The sequence below is a fragment of the Piliocolobus tephrosceles genome, chromosome 4, assembly GCF_002776525.5.
Source record: "Piliocolobus tephrosceles isolate RC106 chromosome 4, ASM277652v3, whole genome shotgun sequence".
Taxonomy (NCBI): domain Eukaryota; kingdom Metazoa; phylum Chordata; class Mammalia; order Primates; family Cercopithecidae; genus Piliocolobus; species Piliocolobus tephrosceles.
This window is the reverse complement of record NC_045437.1, coordinates 163673434-163694880: the sequence shown is the minus strand read 5'-3', so window position 1 is coordinate 163694880 and position 21447 is coordinate 163673434.

The following is a 21447-nucleotide window of genomic DNA, read 5'->3' as shown; positions in this document are numbered from 1 at the left end:
AACAAAATTAAAGCAGAAGTCAAGAAGTCAAGAAGTTCTTTGAAACCAATGAGAACAAAGAGACAGTGTACCAGAATCTCTGAGACACAGCTAAAGCAATGTTAAGAGGGAAATTTATAGCACTATAAGGCTAGAAAGATCTCAAATCAACACCCTAACATCACAATTAAAAGAACTAGAGAAGCAAGAGCAAACAAATGCAAATGCTAGCAGAGGACAAGAAATAACTAAGATCAAAGCAGAACTGAAAGAGACAGACACATGAAAAACCCTTCAAAAAATCAATGAATTCAGGAGCTGGTTTTTTTTTTTTATTTTTTTATGTATGTATTTATTTATTTATTTTGAGACGGAGTCTCACTCTGTTGCCCGGGCTGGAGTGCAGTGGCCGGATCTCAGCTCACTGCAACCTCCGCCTCCCGGGTTCATGCCATTCTCCTGCCTCAGCCTCCCAAGTAGCTGGGACTACAGGCGCCCGCCACCTCACCCGGCTAGTTTTTTTTTGGTATTTTTTTAGTAGAGACGGGGTTTCACAGTGTTAGCCAGGATGGTCTCGATCTCCTGACCTCGTGATCCGCCTGTCTCGGCCTCCCAAAGTGCTGGGATTACAGGCTTGAGCCACCGCGCCCGGCCAGGAGCTGTTTTTTTTTAAAGAAACTGATAGACCGCTAACAAGAATAATAAAGAAGAAAAGAGACGAATCGAATAGACACAATAAGAAACAATAAAGGGGATATCACCACCAATTCCACAGAAATATAAACTACCATCAGAGGATACTATAAACACCTCTACGCAAATCAACTAGAAAATCTAGAAGAAATGGATAAATTCCTGGACACATACACCCTCCCAAGACTAAACCAGGAAGAAGTTGAATCAGAATAGACCAAAAACAGGTTCTGAAATTGAGGCAGTAATTAATGGCCTACCAAGCAATAAAAAGTCCAAGACCAGAGGGATTCACAGCCCAATTCTACCAGAGGTACAAGGAAGAGCTGGTACCATTCCTTCTGAAACTACACCAATCAATAGAAAAAGACGGAATCCTCCCTAACTCATTTTATAAAGCCATCATCATACTGATACCAAAGCCTGGCAGAGACACAACAAAAAAATTTTAGACCAATATCCCTGATGAACATCGATGCAAAAATCCTCAATAAAATACTGGCAAACCAAAACAGTAGCACATCAAAAAGCTTATCCACCAAGATCAAGTCAGCTTTATCCCTGGGATGCAAGGCTTGTTCAACCTATACGAATCAATAAACATAAGCCATCACATAAACAGAACCAATAACAAAAATGATCATCTCAATAGATGCAGAAAAGGCTGTTGATAAAATTCAACATCCTTCATGTTAAAAATTCTCAATAAACTAGGTATTGATGGAACATATCTCAAAACAATAAGATCTATTTATGACAGACCCACAGCCAATATCATACTGAATGGGCAAAAGCTGGAAGCATTCCCTGTGAAAACAGGCACAAGGAAAGGATCCCCTCTCTCACCACTCCTATCCAACCTAGCATTAGAAGTTCTGGCCAGGAAAAACAGGCAAGAGAAAGAAATAAAGGGTATTCAAACAGGAAGAGAGGACATCTAATTGTCTCTGTTTGCAGATGACACGATTCTTTTTTTTTTTTAATACTTTAAGTTCTGGGGTACATGTGCAAAATGTGCAGGTTTATTACATAGGTATACATGTGCCATGTTGCTGTGCTGCACCCATTAACTCATCATTTATACTAGGTAATTTTCTGAATGCTATCCCCCCCCCCCCCACCCCCCCCCCCCTCCCGGCCCTGGTGTGTGATGTTCCCCTTCCTGTGTCCAAGTGATCTCATTGTTCAATTCCCACCTATGAGTGAGAATATGTGGTGACTGGTTTTTCTGTTCCTGCGATAGTCTGCTGAGAATGATGGTTTCCAGCTGCAACCATGTCCCTATAAAGGACACGAACTCATTCTTTTTATGGCTGCATAGTATTGCATGGTGTATACATGTGCCACATTTTCTTAATCCAGTCTGTCACTGATGGACATTTGGGTTGATTCCAAGTCTTTGCTATTGTGAATAGTGCCGCAATAAACGTATGTGCACATGTGTCTTTATAGTAGCATGATTTATAATCCTTTGGGGATATCCCCAGTAATGGGATGGCTGGGTCAAATGGTACTTCCAGTTCTAGAACCTTGAGGAATCGCCACACTGTTTTCCATAATGCTTGAACTAGTTTACAGTCCCAACAACAGTGTAAAAGTGCTCCTATTTCTCCACATCCTCTCCAGCACCTGTTGTTTCCTGACTTTTTAATGAATGCCATTCTAACTGGTGTGAGATGGTATCTCATTGTGGTTTTGATTTGCATTTCTCTGATGGCAAGTGATAATGAGCATTTTTTCATGAGTCTGTTGGCTGTATGAATGTCTTCTTTTGAGAAATGTCTGTTCATATCCTTTGCCCACTTTTTGATGGGGTTGTTTGTTTTTTTCTTGTAAATTTGTTTGAGTTCTTTGTAGGTTCTGGATATCAGCCCTTTGTCAGATGACTAGATTGCAAAAATTTTCTCCCGTTCTGTAGGTTGTCTGTTCACTCTGATGGCAGTTTCTTTTGCTGTGCAGAAGCTCTTTAGTTTAATTAGATCCCATTGGCTTTTGTTGTCATTGCTTTTGGTATTTTAGACATGAAGTCCTTGCCCATGCCTATGTCCTGAATGGTATTATCTAGGTTTTCTTCTAGGGATTTTATGGTTTTAGGTCTAACATTTAAGTCTCTAATCCATCTCGAATTAATTTTCATACCAGGAGTAAGGAAAGGATCCAGTTTCAGCTTTCTACTTATGGCTAGCCAATTTTCTCAGCACCATTTATTAAACAGGGAATCCTTTTCCATTTCTTGTTTTTGTCAGGTATGTCAAAGATCAGATGGTTGTGGATGTGTGGTATTATTTCTGCGGGCTCTGTTCTGTTCCATTGGTCTATATCTCTGTTTTGGTACCAGTACCATGCTGTTTTGGTTACTGTAGCCTTGTTGTATAGTTTGAAGTCAGGTAGCGTGACGCCTCCAGCTTTGTCCTTTTGACTTAGGATTGTCTTGGCAATGCAGGCTCTTTTTTGATTCCATATGAACTTTAAAGCAGTTTGTTGTTGTTGTTGTTGTTGTTGTTGTTGTTGTTTTTTTTTTTTTGAGACAGAGTCTCGCTCTGTCACCCAGGCTGGAGTGCAGTGGCCGGATCTCAGCTCACTGCAAGCTCCGCCTCCCGGGTTTATGCCATTCTCCTGCCTCAGCCTCCCGAGTAGCTGGGACTACAGGTGCCTACCACCTTGCCTGGCTAGCTTTTTGTATTTTTCAGTAGAGACAGGGTTTCACCAGGTTAGCCAGGATGGTCTCGATTTCCTGACCTCGTGATCCACCTGTCTTGGCCTCCCAAAGTGCTGGGATTACAGGCTTGAGCCACTGAGCCCGACCTAAAGCAGTTTTTTCCAATTCTGTGAAGAAAGTCATTGGTAGCTTAATGGGGATGGCATTGAATCTATAAATTGCCTTGGGCAGTATGGCCATTTTCACAATATTGATTCTTCCTATCCATGAGCATGGTATGTTCTTCCATTTGTTTGTGTCCTCTTTTATTTCACTGAGCAGTGGTTTGTAGTTCTACTTGAAGAGGTCCTTCACATCCCTTGTAAGTTGGTGTCCTAGGTATTTTATTCTCTTTGAAGTTATTGTGAATGGGAGTTCATTCATGATTTGGCTCTCTGTTTGTCTGCTATTGGTGCACAAGAATGTTTGTGATTTTTGCACATTGATTTTGTATCCCGAGACTTTGCTGAAGTTGTTTATCAGCTTAAGGAGATTTGGGGCTTGACATGATGGGGTTTTATAAATATACAATCATGTCATCTGCAAACAGGGATAATTTGACTTCTTCTTTTTCTAACTGAATACGCTTTATTTCTTTCTCTTGCCTGACTGCCCTGGCCAGAGCTTCCAATACTATGTAGAAATAGGAGTGGTGAGAGAGGGCATCCCTGTCTTATGCCCGTTTTCAAAGGAAATGCTGCCAGTTTTGCCCATTCACTATGATATTGGCTGTGGGTTTGTCATAAAGAGTTCTTATTATTTTGAGATACGTTCCATCAATACCGAATTTATTGAAAGTTTTTAGCATGAAGGGCTGTGGAATTTTGTCAAGGCCTTTTCTGCATCTATTGAGATAATCATGTGGTTTTTATCTTTGGTTCTGTTTATATGCTGGATTACATTTACTGATTTGCATATGTTGAACCAGCCTTGCATCCCAGGGATGAAGCCCACTTGATCATGGTGGATAAGCTTTTTGATGTGCTGCTGGATTTGGTTTGCCAGTATTTTATTAAGGATTTTTGCATCAATGTTCATCAGGGATATTGGTCTAAAATTCTCTTTTTTTTTGTTGTGTCTCTGCCAGGCTTTGGTATCAGGATGATGTTGGCCTCATAAAATGAGTTAGGGAGGATTCCCTGTTTTTCTGTTGATTGGAATAGTTTCAGAAGGAATGGTATCAGCTCCTCCTTGTACCTCCGGTAGAATTCGGCTGTGAATCCATCTGGTCCTGGACATTTTTTGGCTGCTGGCTATTAATTATTGCCTCAATTTCAGAGCCTGCTATTGGTCTATTTAGGGATTCAACTTCTTCCTGGTTTAGTCTTGGGAGAGTGTAAGTGTCCAGGAAATTATCCATTTCTTCTAGATGTTCTAGTTTATTTGCATAGAGGTGTTTATAGTATTCTCTGATGGCAGTTTGTATTTCTGTGGGGTCGGTGGTAATATCCCCTTTATCATTTTTTATTGTGTCTATTTGATTCTTCTCTCTTTTCTTCTTTATTAGTCTTGCTAGCAGTCTATCCATTTTGTTGATCTTTTCAAAAAACCAATTTCTGGATTCATTGATTTTTTGAAGGTTTTTTTTTTGTGTCTCTATCTCCTTCAGTTCTGCTCTGATCTTAGTTATTTCTTGCCTTCTGCTAGCTTTTGAATGTGTTTGCTCTTGCTTCTCTAGTTCTTTTAATTGTGATGTTAGGGTGTCAATTTTAGATCTTTCCTGATTTCTCTTGTTGGCATTTAGTGCTATAAATTTCCCTCTACACACTGCTTTAAATGTGTCCCAGAGATTCTGGTATGTTATATCTTTGTTCTCATTGGTTTCAAAGAACATCTTTATTTCTGCCTTCATTTCATTATGTACCCAGTCGTCATTCAGGAGCAGGTTGTTCAGTTTCCATGTAGTTGATGGGTTTTGACTGAGTTTCTTAGTCCTGAGTTCTAGTTTGATTGCACTGTGGTCTGAGAGACAGTTTGTTACAATTTCTGTTCTTTTATATTTGCTGAGGGGCACTTTACTTCCAACTATGTGGTCAGTTTTGGAATAAGTGCGATGTGGTGCTGAGAAGAATGTGTATTTTGTTAATTTGGGATGGAGAGTTCTGTAGATGTCTACTAGGTCTGCTCGGTGCAGAGTTGAGTGAAATTCCTGGATATCCTTGTTAACTTTCTGTCTCGTTGATCTGTCTAATGTTGACAGTGGCGTGTTAAAATCACCAACTATTATTGTATGGGAGTCGAAGTCTCTTTGTAAGTCTCTAAGGACATGCTTTGTGGATCTGGGTGCTCCTGTAATGGGTGCGTATATATTTAGGATAGTTAGCTCTTCTTGTTGAATTGATCCCTTTACCATTATGTAATGGCCTTCTTTGTCTCTTTTGATCTTTGATGGTTTAAAAGTCTGTTTTATCAGAGACTAGGATTGCAACCCTGCCTGTTTTTGTTTTCCATTTGCTTCGTAGATCTTCCTCCATCCCTTTATTTTGAGCCTATGTGTGTCTCTGCATGTGAGATGGTTCTCCTGAATAGAGCAAACTGATGGGTCTTGACTCTTTATCCAATTTGCCAGTCTGTGTCTTTTAATTGGACCATTTAGTCCATTTACAGTTAAGGTTAATATTGTTTTGTGTGAATCTGATCCTGTCATTATGATATTAGCTGATTATTTTGCTTGTTAGTTGATGCAGTTTCTTCCTACCATTGATGGTCTTTATATTTTGGCATGTTTCTGCAATGGCTGGTACCGGTTGTTCCTTTCCATGTTTAGTGCTTCCTTCAGGATCTCTTTTATGGCAGGCCTAGTGGTGACAAAATCTCTCAGCATTTGCTTGTCTGTAAAGAATTTTATTTCTCCTTCACTGATGAAACTTGGTTTGGCTGGATATAAAATTCTGGGTTGAAAATTCTTTTCTTTAAGAATGTTGAATATTGGCCCCTAGTCTCTTCTGACTTATAGAGTTTCTGCCAAGAGATCTGCTGTTAGTCTGATGGGCTTCCCTTTGTGGGTAACCCGACCTTTCTCTCTGGCTGCCCTTAACATTTTTTCCTCCATTTCAACTTTGGTGAATCTGACAATTATGTGTGTTGGAGTTGCTCTTCTCGAGGAGTATCTTTATGGTGTTCTCTGTATTTCCTGAATTTGAATGTTGGTCTGTCTTGCTAGGTTGGGGAAGTTCTCCTGGATAATACCCTGCAGAGTGTTTTCCAACTTGGTTCCATTCTCCCCATCACTTTCAGGCACACCAATCAGACGTAGATTTGGTCTTTTCACATAATCCCATATTTCCTGCAGGCTTTGTTCATTTCTTTTTACTCTGTTTTCTCTACACTTCTGTTCTCACTTCATTCCATTCATTTGATCTTCAATCACTGATACTCTTTCTTCCAGTTATTGAGTCAGTTACTGAAGCGTGTGCATTCGTCACGTAATTCTCGTGTCATGGTTTTCATCTCTATCAGTTCGTTTATGGACTTCTCTGCATTGGTTATTCTAGTTATCCATTCTTCCATTCTCTTTTCAAGGTTTTTAGTTTCTTTGCACTGTGTACATACGTAGTTCCTCCTTTAGCTCTGAGAAGTTTAATCGACTGAAGCCTTTTTCTCTCAACTCGTCAAAGTCATTCTCCATCCAGCTTTGCTCCATTGCTGGCAATGAGCTGCGTTCCTTTGGAGGGGGAGATGCGTTCTGACTTTTTTACTTTCCAGCTTTTCTGCACTGCTTTCTGCCCATCTTTGTGGTTTTATCTGCCTTTGGTCTTTGATGATGGGGGTTTTGGTGTGGATGTCCTTTCTGTTTGTTAGTTTTTCCTTCTAACAGTCAGGACCCTCAGCTGCAGGTCTGTTAGTTTGTTTGAGGTCCACTCCAGACCCTGTTTGCCTGGTTACCAGCAGCAGAGGCTGCAGAACATAGAATACTGCTGAACAGAAAGTGTTGCTGTCTCATTCTTGCTCTGGAAGCTTCATCTCAGAGGTGTACCCAACTGTGTGAGGTGTGAGGTGTCAGCCTGCACCTAGTTGGGGAAGACTCCAGTTAGGCTACTCATGGGTCAGGGACCCACTTGAGCAGGCAGTCTGTCCGTTCTCAGATCTCAACCTCCATGTTGGGAGAACCACTGCTCTCTTCAAAGTTGTCAGACAGGGACTTTTACATCTGCAGAGGTTTCTGCTGCTTTTTGTTTAGCTATGTCCTGTCCCCAGAGGTGGAGTCTACAGAGGCAGGCAGGCCTCCTTGAGATGCGGTGGGCTCCATCCAGTTCGAGCTTCCCAGCAGCTTTGTTTGCCTACTTAAGCCTCAGCAATGGTGGGCACCCCTCCCACAGCCTCACTGCTGCCTTGCAGTTAGATCTCAGACTGCTGTGCTGGCAATGAGGGAGGCTCTGTGGGCATGGGACCCTCCGGGCCAGGCCTGGGATATAATCTCCTGGTGTGCCGTTTGCTAAGACCCTTGGTAAAGTGCAGCATTAGGGTGGGAGTTACCCCGATTTTCCAGGTGTTGTGTGTCTCAGTTTCCCTTGGCTAGGAAAAGGAATTCCCTTCCCCCTTTAGCTTCACAGGTGACGCAATGCCTTGCCCTGCTTCAGCTCTTGCTGGTTGGGCTGCACCCACTGACCAGCACCAACTGTCCAACACGCCCCAGTGAGATGAACGCGGTACCTCAGTTGAAAATGCAGAAATCACTCATCTTCTGTGTCACTTACGCTGGGAGCTGGAGGCTGGAGCTGTTCCTATTATGCCATCTTGGGTGCCCCCAAGATGACACGATTCTATATTTAGAAAATCCCATCGTCTCAGCCCAAAATCTCCTTAAGCTGATAAGCAACTTCAGCAAAGTCTCAAGATACAAAATCAATGTGCAAAAATCGCAAGCATTCCTATGCATCAACAATAGACAAGCAAGGAGCCAAATCAAAGTGAATTCCCATTCACAATTGTTCAAGAAAATAAAATATCTAGGAATACAGCTAACAAGAGATGTGAAGAACCTCTTCAAGTAAACATACAAACCACTACTCAAGGAAATAAGAGAGGACACAAACAAATGGAAAAACATTCCATCCTCACACACAGGAAGAATCAATATCATAAAAATGGCCATAATGCCCAAAATAATTTACAGACTCAATGCTATTCCCAAACTACCAATGACATTCCTCACAGAATTATAAGAAACTTTTAAACTTCATATGGAACAAAAACAGAACTTGTATAGCCAAGATAAATCTAAACAAAAAGAACAAAGCTGGAGGCTTCATGCTACCTGACTTCAAACTGTACTACAAAGCTACAGTAACCAAAACAGCATGGTGCTGGTACCAAAACAGACATATAGACCAATGGAATAGAACAGAGACCTCAGAAATTACAACACACATCTACAACTATCTGATGTTCAACAAACCTGACAAAAAACAAGCAAAGGGGAAAGGATTCCCTATTTAATAAATGGTGTTGGGAAAACTGGCTAGCCATATGCAGAAAACTAAAACTGAACCCCTTCCTTATGCCATATACAAAAATTAACTCAAGATGGTTTAAAGACTTAAATGTAAGACCCAAAGTCATGAAAACCCTAGGAGAAAACTTAGGCAATACCATTCAGGACATAGGCATGGGCAAAGACTTCACGACATAAACACCAAAAGCAATTAATTGCAACAAAAGCTAAAATTGACAAATGAGATCTAACTAAAGAGCTTCTGTACAGAAAAAGAAACTATCAGAATGAACAGGCAACCTACAGAATGAGAGAAAATTTTTATAATCTACCCACCTGACAAAGATCTAATATCCAGAAACTACAAGGAACTTAAATTTACAAGAAAAAAAACACACATCCCTATCAGAAAGTGGGCAAAAGATATAAACAGACACTTTCCAAAAGGAGATATTTATTTATGTGGCATATGAAGAAAAGCACATCACTGATTATTAAAGAAATGCAAATCAAAACCACAATGAGATACCATCTCATGCCAGTCAGAATGATGATTACTAAATAGTCAAGAAACAACAGATGCTGGTGAGGCTGTGAAGAAATAGGAACACTTTTACACTGTTGGTGGGAATGTAAATTAGTTCAACCATTGTGAAAGATAGTGTGGTGATTCCTCAAGGATCTAGAACCAGAAATATCATTCGACTAGCAATCCCATTAATGCATATATACCCTAAGGAATATAAATCATTCTACTATAAAGACACATGCACACACATGTTTATTGCAGCACTATTTACTACAGCCAAGACTTGGAACCAACGCAAATGCCCATCCATGATAGACTGGATAAAGAAAATGTGGTACATATACACCATGGAATACTATGCAGCCATAAAAAGGGATGAGATCATCTTCTTTGTGGGGACATGGATGAAGCTGGAAGCCATCATGCTCAGCAAACTAACACAGGAATGGAAAACCAGACACCACATGTTCTCACTCAGAAGTGGGAGTTGAACAATGAAAATGCATGGACACAGGGAGGGGAATAACACACTGGGGACTTTGGGGGTTTGGGGAACAAGGGGAGGGAGAGCATCAGGACAAATAGCTAATGCACGCAGGGCTTAAAACTTAGATGACGGGTTGATAGGCGCAGCAAAACCACCATGGCACATGTACACCTATCTAACAAACCTGCACATTTTGCACATGTATCCTGGAGTAAAATAAAAATAAAACACTAAGTTGGGCAAAGTGTATATAAGAACTCTCTGTACTATCTTTATAATTCTTCTGAAAGTCTAAGATTTTTTCAAGACAAAAAGTCGGAAAAGAAAACCCTCGCTTACCAAACATGCACTTTTCTCTTGTATGTGTGTGGTGTGAAAAGAGGGAAAGGCAAGTAGCCAGAGGGAAGTATATTGTTGGACACAAGTAAATCTTACCAGCTCAAAAACTTACAGAAAATACACCACTATTGATATGGCACTAATTCTTATAAGAGATTAAAAATTTCTAACAAGGTTAATATTTAGTGGCCAGCACTGTGTTTACACATTTCTAAGCAGCATCAAATAATGCAAGCTACTGGAAATCAGTAGCAAAGAACATCTAATTTGACTTTGAAGCTAAATAGCTATGTGAACTCACATAATAGAAATGAAGGAATTAGAGGAAAACTTAAATGTCCCCTTTATCCCCCCCAAATTATTCCAGTGAGTTTGAGTGACTTTTCATAATTCAATTACTCAAATCAACCCAGAAATATAAACTGTTGAATACGAAAGAAATGCTGGTTCAAACAAGCTTAAGAAAAAAAAAAACATTGATTCACTTAATTGAGAAGGCCAGAAAGAATGCTAGCTCCATACAGGATTGGATTCAGAAGCCCAATGATGTCATCAGAAATTGGTTTCTCTCCAGCTCCTGGCTCTGTTTTCCACTGAGTTGGCCTCTTTCTCTGGCTTCACATCATGGCCCCTGACAACTCCAGGACCATAATCTCTCGTGATTAGCTCCAACTGGACTATCTTGGCTGCCACATATAACCCTGAATCTCTGTGGCCAAGGAGATAGACTCTACTCTGATGAGCCATGCCTGAGGCCCATTCTTAGCCCTGACTGAATTGTGGCTTTCACCCTCAGTGTAAAATTTCTGTTATTTTCAGCTGAGTGCATTTCAACTAATACAGATTTTTATACCAAGAAATAAAGCAGTGTAGAAATCAGACTGGTTTAATGAAAAGATAAAGGATACACAGAACAGAGAAGACCCTATTATTTCTTTCTAGTAAGTTGGTAATCTTTTTATACTATATTGAGTGTATCCATTAAACTATGGCCTCCCTTATGTTGAAACTGTCAATGTGCCTACCAAGGCTATAGTATTAGAGACCTGGTAAGAAACATGTTTAGACTGTTTTTAATACTTCTTGAGGCCATCAATAAAATCTTATAAGAGATAAACAGGTTGAATGTGGCCCACTATAAGCACCTGAAGAAGAAAAAGTAGCTTAAGAGGATTTTTTTCTATAATCCAAAATCATGAAATTTTTAGGTTACAGAAATAAATTATCTACTTTAATAAATACTAATGCTGGTACAGGTTGGAAAGTAGGTAGTTTGGAACAATATATGATTAAGCCACAAGAAAGACATGAGACTTAGTTCCAATTAAGTATTCTCTGCCTGAGGAAGGATACAACATATTGATGTCCACCAACCTAAGGTTATGGCTTCAGATCTCTTCCAGGGGCAGACCAAATGTAGACAGAAGTCCTTCAACTAAAATTCTAGAAAACAGTGATTTGTTGCTTAGGAGACCAAAGTTCCAAACTCAAAGACCATGACCACACTAATATTCCCTGGTGTGGTTATTATGCAATGAAAACTACAAATCCATATGGACCAAAAGCCTGCTAACACTTGAAGAAAATAATAAAGATATTCCAAGTTTGATCATAAATAGCTATAACTTAAATCTTAAATCCCTTGGACACACACTTTACAGAGAGTAAGTACTGTACCTGTGTAGCACAAGAAAGGGCATCCTATCTCATGTCCATCTCATATAAAAATTGATGGATATGAGTAATCTCCCCAGGAGACAGGACATGGGGTAACAGAGGAAGACTGACAAGTGAACTTATTCCAAAGAGCAGAACTGGATGCTGCTATAATGTAACACAAGTAGTCACTGCATGGCCAGGTCAGAAAGTCCTCATTATTTCCAGCCAGCAGGCTATGGTTTATGCTATGTTCCAGTGAACCATGTGTGCTACTGCCCTTTTCCACAATTTTCATTGTGCTTATCCTGTTATTTCTCCACGATTTTATATTAAATTTGTTAAGGGAAGATAACAGTGTCTTAGCCTTAATACAATTAGAAGCTACAACTATGTAAGAGGGAGAGCAACTCCACCAAAAATCTGGAATTATAACAGTGAAGACTTTGACCTGTCTCGTTTGGGGAAAACTGAATGTATTTCATGCTGGTGTGAGCATTGTAAGGACGTGTATTTAGTTGGAAAGAAGCTAAGTTTGGATGTGAAGTCATTAAAGGGGTAAAATATATTTAACATTTGCGTAAATTCTCAACACCTATCCCAAACTTTCCCTGTTACATAATAGCACTAGAGTTTGAATATTGACTACCATTTGAAGAAGAGTTCCTGAATTGTCCTCCTCAGTAAGGATAGTCTCTTCTCTCCAGCTGGTAATTAGTCCAAAACTGAGGATCAAGCCAATGATTCATTCAAGGATAAGGGTGCACTCTAAATTATCTGTATTACAATGAAGATAAGTATTTCTATTTAATGTTTGATGCAAAAGTGCTTTCTCTATCCCTGGACATGAACAGGAAGTCAATGGGACGAAGCCAGAGCAGACGATGACTGAGCAGAAATTAACAAAGTACATCAGTCCCAGCATGTCCTTGATGAGTACCTGGAACAACTAATCTTGGGAGTCTGTGATTCCTCTAGACTACCAGTCATGTAAGATTTTAAATGTTATTATATTTATTGTTTTAAGAGACAGGGTCTTGCTATGTTGCTCAGGCTGAACACAAAGTTTTAAATGTCAGGTTTTCTCTTACTTGCAGCCAAAAACACCCTGACTGATAGGCTATCTACAGGCTAATGACACTCTATCAGTTGAAAATTGCAGTCAGCTGCAAGAAACAGAAATCTGAATAAGCATTGCTTAAACACATTAGGTGTCTGGCTTTTCTCCAGAAAGATGACATTCGGAGGTACATAGTCCAGAGCTGACACACTGACTATATTCCAGGCTTCCTCTATCATTTTGTTCATCCTTCTTTAGCGTATGTTTTTTACATTATCACAAGTTAGATACATCAGTATTTTAATCCATAAGAAAATAGCGAAAGATCAATGAGTCTTCTCCCCTGTTTTAGTTTTAGTTCTCAGAATTACCTCACAATTACTATATACATTTTATTGACAGAACTGTGTCATGTGACCATCCAATGTGCAAGGGAAATGCAGATTTTATAGCTGAACCTATTTATACTACCAAAACAATCAGAATTGTATTCATAAGGTAGAAGGGAAGAATGATATTAGGTAGGCAAACTAGCCATCTCTGCCACACCCCCAAATTTATGTTTCCAGCTCAGATCTTCCCTTTGATCTGTTGACTTATACATCAAACTTACCATTTAAACTCTCCATGCTTGTGGATTATAAACACCTCAAACTAAATATGAAAAACTAAAGCTACTGATCTCCACATGCAATCTGCCCCTCTGTGATAATTTTGTGAACCAACTTGACTGGGCCACAGTATACCCAGATATTTGGTCCAACATTATTCTGGATGTGTCCGGTGAGAGTGGTTTTGAATCTTTTCAATCTGTAGACTGAGTAAAGCAAGTTGCCCTCCATAATGTGAGTGGGGTTCACCAATCACCTGAAGATTTAAAAGAATAGAAGGGCTTATTAAGAGGCAATTCCTCCTGCCTAACTGTTGAACTGGGACATCAGTTATTTCCTGCCCTCAGATCAGAACATATACCATTGGCTTTCTGAGCTCTCCAACTTAATAAATGACTATCTTGAACTTCTCAGCTTTCTAGTCATGTGAATCAATTCCTTATTTTATATATCTAAACTGTTGCATGAAACATATACATAATTTTCCATTTCTCTGGAGAACCTATTCATCCTATTTTTCTAGAGAACCCTAATATACCTTCCTAAAGTCATTCCCATCTCAGCAAATACTACTACCACTTAGCCATTGAATGGCCCTACCATTTACCCAAGTGTAACTATAGAAACCTAGTAATAATTCCTTCAACTGTTATTCACCCCTTTCTGTGCATTGAATTTATCACCACATTGAGTCAGTGCTTCCTTCCAGTGTATTTTAAATTCATTTCTCTCCAACTCCAATGCCACTACCTTGGTGAAGTCACCATTCTCCATATAGACTCCTGAAATGTTTTCTAACAGATTCCACTGCTGCTCTTAGTCCCTTCCAGTGAAATTTCCACGTAGTTTTTAGAGTAATCTCTTAAAGCTATTAATCAGATGACACTCTCCTGACCAACATTTTTCAATGGCTTACCATTGCATTTTATTTTACCATGAGCTACAGGGTTGCATAAAGTGACTCCTCTATCTCTTTCCAATCTTATTTCATTCTCCTTCTTGCTTGCTGCATTTCAGCCACACCAGTTTTTTTTTTTTTTTTTTCTTTTCTTTCAATATACCAAGCCCTTCGTAATATCTACTTCTAGCTTTTTCATGTGGCTGGATTATGATTATTTAGATCTTCTCCAATTGGTATTGCTCATCTTCTCCAGTCAATCATTCTTTATTTAATTATATGTCCCTTCATAGCAGTTACTCACAATCTATCATCCAAATTTGTGATTATTTTTCATTTGCCATTGTCTCACTCCCCAACTACCATATGTACTCCACCAGGACAAGAAACTAGTCTTTGAAGTTAGTTGATACGGCTAAGTCCTAGCACAACGCTAGCACTTAATCAAAGGCCAGAAAGTTTACTGAGTGAATTTATTCATTCATTCAACAAATATTTATTAAGGTCTGAGAAGGAACTGTTCCGGGCACCAGGGATACAGCAGTGAATTAAAGGGCCAGAGTATTGCTTTTATGGAGTTTACCCTTCAAGAAGGAAGACAGAGACTAAACAAATAAGTGGTATGTCAGAAGGAGAAGCTTTTTTAATGAAAAGAGCCCTCTGGACATTTATTCAGACTATTTTCTCTTTCTCTGGACTTAGACAAAGTCTGGATGCTGAGAGAATAATAGAGGGTTTGGCACATACCATCTCTTCCAAATGAACCCTTCGAGCTTGCAAATGCCGTCATGCATCCTGGGCAACTGACTGAAGTGTCAGTTATCCTGACATCTATACAAGAGGCTAATATTGTCTATGGACCACTGGGGGCTAAATGCTTGTTGACTGAGATAATGATCAGATAGACAAACATACAACAGTCAAACTGTGAAGATTCACAATCTTGATTATGCCAAGGCCAAAAAAAGTCAACAAGATGGAATATGATGTACTGATCACAAATGCCAAAATACTGAACCAAAAGGAAGCTGGAGTTGTATTAGAAGAGAAAAATGGAATAAATGGGATACTAGATTAGATTACTGCCTGTCCGCCAAACTTATGTAGGACCGGCTGCCAGTTGTGGAAACATGAAGGACAAATGGCATGCCATCCCAAACCGCCACCCGAGTTTCTTGCCAAGGCTGCCTGTGCATGCACAGCTGGGCCTCCCTTGGCAAACTGGTTCATGTTCTCTCTCCATTTATTAACAATTGCTTCATTGTTGTTGACACTAAGTACCAAATAATTCTAACATTTTTTATAGCTGATGAAATTAATTGCCAAATTCAGACTCTGGGGGTTATTTTGCCAATAATTTCTTGCCCAGATTTGAGATGATATTCATTTTCAATGTGACTGTATGTTCACAAGCTCTGGTGACATCTTTGAGTCATGCATTTCAGCCTCAGAGTGTTACATGCTTTGAGAGTTTACTTGGCACAGTGAGCAGAAGCCAAATGTACATGGAGGGAAGTCTAAGCAAACGTTTCAAGTGAACAACAACAATAACAACAATGTTTTAAAAACTAATATTTACTGAAATAGGTACTTTTCTAAACATTTTATTATGCATTATTTTCCTCAGTGCAACTGAACTGTTAAATGGTAAATTGGTTTCTCTCTTTTACAGAAACAGGAAATAGGCAAAGAGGAAACATATCTGAAGTGTGTAGCCATTGTTTTGGAGGAGGTAGAAAAGCAAAGTGGTGATAGGAAGGAAAGTACCAGGATAGCAAATAACAAATTACTTACTTAGGTTTTAATCAACACATTTTACCACTATGGGGTTCAAACTGACCACAAACGAAAAGAATAGTCAGTCCATTTCTTTAAGAAATCATGGAAAATGTTTTGCTGTGCCTCCTAACCAGCACTTCTTGTTACTCCATAGACATATGTATAAGGGTAGATTATTTCATTATCACTGCAACGCTCATCAGAAGCTAGTCAGGAATTCATCCACAAGCCAATCTACACAGAAACTGTGCATTGCTCCATGGTATCTATGAGATTATGGGACGCTGGGAATGTATTCTGCTCATTTTTCTATCCCCAATACTTTACATAGCCCTGACACATAGAAAGCAATTACTAAATGATTTTTGAGTGAACAAGTCCACAATTCTATTAGCTCCCACAAATAAAATAAAAGAGGATGTGTACTTATTAAGAGTAGAAACCCTACAATTGGGGCAGAATGGCAAATAGATTTCATCTCATCAGCCAACACCAACAGAAAGGTAGCAGCTGTCTATACTGATGTGTTGAGTAGGATTTTGACACTGCATCAGGTCTTCGTATAGAAAAGATCCTTCGATATATTTGATTAATGTCTTTCAAGTGTTTAGGAACAAAGACATGGAAATATACATGTCATGTAACTGAAGCTGTTAAGATCTTTCCAGATAACTAAAAGAAGTCATAGAATATATATGATTTAGTCAGTGATTTCACCATAATATGAACAATTAAAATTGTTAAGTATGCAAGTATTATAATTATTTTTTGACATTTGCTCTAAGGATTGAAACATGGAATAATGTAAAAATTACAAACACGAATGCACCTAGGTGCCTTCTCTCATTAAAATCAACCTAATTCAGCTGCATCAGAGAGTCCTAGATTAATGAGAACACACAAAAATCGGGACCATTATTTCTATATTCAAATTTTCTTAGCAAATTCTTAGGTATATGTAATTTCAGTTAATCTCTCAAGTCCAAAATCCACATCAAATGTTGTCTTGCAGCCTGCTTTTAAGTCCCTGTCTTCTGCATCCAATAAGAGATAGAGAAAGCTTCAATGTAGCTACACAATTGTCTTTACTGAAATCAGGAAAAAGATGGCCTTGGATCTTTCTGTCATACTGGAATGAGGGCAAATCTATTCACTAAAATGTATTTTGGCTTTATTTTTCTTTATAGAAAGTTTGAAGTATAATTTCAACTTGATAGTTTTGCCACAAATATCACTCCTTAATTTTGATTCATTCTATTTTCTGCAGAAGTTTGTTCATAACCTACACTGTCCTAGGTTGGGGATACAAGTAGAACATGTTCCTTATCCTTAAGCTTAGTCTACTACCAACTAATCAAAGAAAAAAATACATACACACACATTTTTAAAGCCTCTTTCCCCATATGTTCTTAGATATAACACCAAAACCTGTAAAAGAGTAAATTGACTCTATCAAAATTTAAAACTTTGGCTCTTCAAAAGACACTATTAAGAGAAGTAACACAATACACAAACTGAGAAAAGAATGGCAAAGCATATATCTGAAAAAGGACTTGATTCTAAAATATATAAACAATACTCAAAACTCAATAAGTAAACAACAGTCCATTTTTTAAATGGCAAAATTTTTGAACAGACACTTTAGTAAAGGTAACAAATGGATAGCAAAAAAAGTATGTGAAAAGATGTTCAACATTATCAATAACTAAGAAAAACCCAAATAAAAGCACTATGAGATATTGCTATAAATCTATTGGAATGTCCAAGTGTTGATGAGTATGAAGAGAAACTGAAACACTCACACATTGATAGGAAAGTAAAATGGTACAAACACTTTGGAAAATTGGCCGTTTCTCAAAAAGTTAAACATTAAATATAACACTTAAAGTACAAACAATGAAAAAAATAGAAAAATTAGATTTCATCAAAATGAAAAACCTTTATGTTTCAAAGGATATAATCAAGACAGTGAAAAGACTTCCTATAGACAGGGAGGAAATTTTTGAAAACCACATATGTGATAAGGATCTAGTGTACAGAATATATTAAGAACTCTTCTAATTCAACAATAAAAAGACAAAGAGCCCAATTTCAAAATGGGCAAATAATTTGAATAGCCATTTTTTCAAAGAGATATACAAACAGCCAATAAGCACATGAAAAGATATTCAACGTCATTAGTCATTAGGAATATGCAAATCAAAACTGCAGTGTTGTTATTTCACATTGACAAGGATGGCTGTAATAGAGACAGATAATAAGTTCCCGTGCGAATGTGGAGAAACAGAAACCCACACACTCCCCTGAGCGAGCGCTCATCTGAGCGTGTGCTCCTATGAGTGTGAGCTCCTCTGAGTGCGTGCTCCTCTGAATGTGGGTTTGTCTGAGTGCTAGCTCCCCTGAGTGCACGCTCGTCTGAGTGTGCGCTCCCCTGAGTGTGCGCTCCCGAGTGTGCGCTCCCCTGAGTGTGCGCTCCCCTGACCCTGTGCTCCCGAGTGTGCGCTCGTCTGAGTGTGCGCTCCCGAGTGTGCACTCATCTGAGTGTGCACTCCCCTGAGTGTGAGCTCCTCTAAGTGTGTGCTCCTCTGAGTGCGGGCTCATCTGAGTGCTCGCTCCCCTGAGTGCACGCTCATCTGAGTGTGCGCTCCCCTGAGTGCGGACTCCCGAGTGTGCGCTCCCCTGAGTGTGCGCTCCCCTGAGAGTGCGCTCCTCTAAGTCTGTGCTCCCGATTGTGCACTCCTCTGAGTGTGATCTCCTCTGCGCGCTCCGAGTGCGGGATCATCTGAGAGCTCGCTCCCCTGAGTGCACGCTTCTCTGAGTGTGCGCTCATCTGAGTGTGCACTCGTTTGTGTGAGCTCCTCTGAGTGCGCTCTCATCTGAGTGTGTGCTGGTCTGAGTGTGAGCTCACCTGTGTGCTCGTTTGAGCATGAGCTTCTCTGTGAACTCCTGTGAGTGCGCACTCCCCTGAGTGTGCGCTCCCGAGTGCGCACTCCCGAGTGTGTGCCCCCCTGAGTGTGAGCTTACCTGAGTGTGCACTCGTCTGAGTGTGCGCTTCCATGAGTGTGCGCTCCTCTGAGTGTTCACACCCGAGCGAGCACTCGTCTGAGTATGTGCTCCTCTAAGTGTGAGCTCCTCTGAGTGAGCGCTCCTCTGAATGCGGGCTCATCTGAGTGTTCGCTCCCGAGTGCACACTCACTCCCCTGAGTGTGCACTCCTGAGTGTGCGCTCGTCTGAGCACGCGCTCCCAAGTGCACGCTCGTCTGAGTGCGCACTCCCCTGAGCGTGCGCTCCCAAGTGTGAGCTCCTGAGTGTGTGCTCCCGAATGTACGCTCGTCTGAGTGTGCGCTCCTGAGTGTGCGCTTGTCTGAGTGTGTGCTCCCCTGAGTGTGAGTGCCCCTAAGTGTGTGCTCCTCTGACAGCAGGCTCATCTGAGTGCTCGCACCCCTGAGTGCACGCTTGTCTGAGTGTGCGCTCCCCTGAGTGCAGACTCCCGAGTGCGCACTCACCTGAGCGTGCTTTCCCGAGAGTGCGCTCGTCTGAGTGCGCACTCCCCTAAGTGTGGGCTCCCCTGAGTGCAGGCTCATCTGAGTGCTCGCTCCCGAGTGCACTCTCGTCTGAGTGTGCACTCCCCTGAGTGCGGACTCCCCTGAGTGCGCGCTCCCGAGTGTGCGCTCTCCCGAGAGTACGTTCGTCTGAGTGCGCGATTCCCTAAGTGTGCGCTCCCCTGAGTGTGCGCTCCTCTGAGTGTGATCTCTGAGTGCGCACTCCTCTGAGTGCAGGCTCATCTGAGTGCTCGCTCCCGAGTGTACACTCGTCTGTGCACTCCCGAGTGTGCACTCCCGAGTGTGCCCTCCCCTGAGCGTGCGCTTGTCTTAGTGCGTGCTCCTCTGAGTGTGCGCTTATCTGAGTGTGCACTCATTTGTGTGAGCTCCTCTGAGTGTGCTCTCGTCTGAGTGTGTGCTCGTCTGAGTGTGAGCTCCTCTGAGTGTGTGCTCCTCTGAGTGTGAGCTCATCTGTGTGCTCGTTTGAGCGTGAGCTTCTCTGTGAACTCGTCTGAGTGCACTCTCGTCTGAGTGCGCACTCCCGAGTGTGTGCTCCCCTGAGTGTGCGCTCATCTGAGTGTGCACTTCCCTGAGTGCTCGCTCGTCTGTGTGTATACTCCACTGAGCGAGCGCCCCTCTGAGTGTGCGCTCCTCTGAGTGTGGGCTCCTCTGAGTGCACGCTCCTCTGAGTACGGGCTCATCTGAGTGCTCGCTCCCGAGTGCATGCTCCCGAGTGTGCACTCCCGAGTGTGTGCTCCCGAGTGTGCGCTCCCAAGTGCACTCTCGTCTGAACACGCGCTCCCGAGTGCGCGCGGGTCTGAGTGTGCGCTCCCCTGAGTGTGCACTCCCCTGAGCGTGCACTTGTCTGAGTGCACGCTCCTGAGTGTGCGCCCATCTGAGTGTGCACTCGTTTTGTGTGAGCTCCTCTGAATGTGCTCTCGTCTGAGTACGTGGTCTGAGTCTGTGCTCCTCTGAGTGTGTGCTCCTCTGAGTGTGAGCTCGCCTGTGTGCTCGTTTGAGCGTGAGCTTCTGTGAACTCATCTGAGTGCGCTCTTGTCTGAGTGCCCGCTTCCCTGAGTGCACACTCCCGAGTGTGTGCTTCCCTGAGTGTGCGCTCCACTCAGTGTGCACTCGCCTGAGTGTGCATGTCCCTGAGTGTGCACTCGTCTGAGTGTGCACTCCCGAGTGTGCGCTCCTCTGAGTGTGCACTCCTCTGAGTGAGCGCTTGTCTGAGTGTGTGTTCCTCTGAGTGTGAGATCCTCTGAGTGCGCGCTCCTCGGAATGCGGGCTCATCTGAGTGCTCGCTTCCCTGAGTGCACGCTCGTCTGTGCGCTCCCGAGTGTGCACTCCCCTTAGTGTGCGCTCTCCTGAGCGTGCACTCCCGAGCTCGCTCTCGTCTGAGCACACGCTCCCGAGTGCGCGCTCGTCTGAGCGTGCGCTCCCGAGTGCGCACTCAACCAAGTGTGCGCTCATCTGAGTGTGCGATCCCGTGTGTGAGCTCCTGAGTGTGCGCCCCCGAGTGTGCACTTGTCTGAGTGTGCACTCCCCTGAGTGTGTGCTCATCTGTGTGCTCCCCTGAGTGTGAGCTCCTCTGAGTGTGGGCTCATCTGAGTGCTCGTTCCCCTGGGTGCACACTCGTCTGAGTGTGCGCTCCCCTGAGTGCAGACTCCCATGAGTGCGCGCTCCCGAGTGTGCGCTCCCGAGAGTGCGCTCGTCTGAGTGTGCACTTCCCTAAGTGTGTG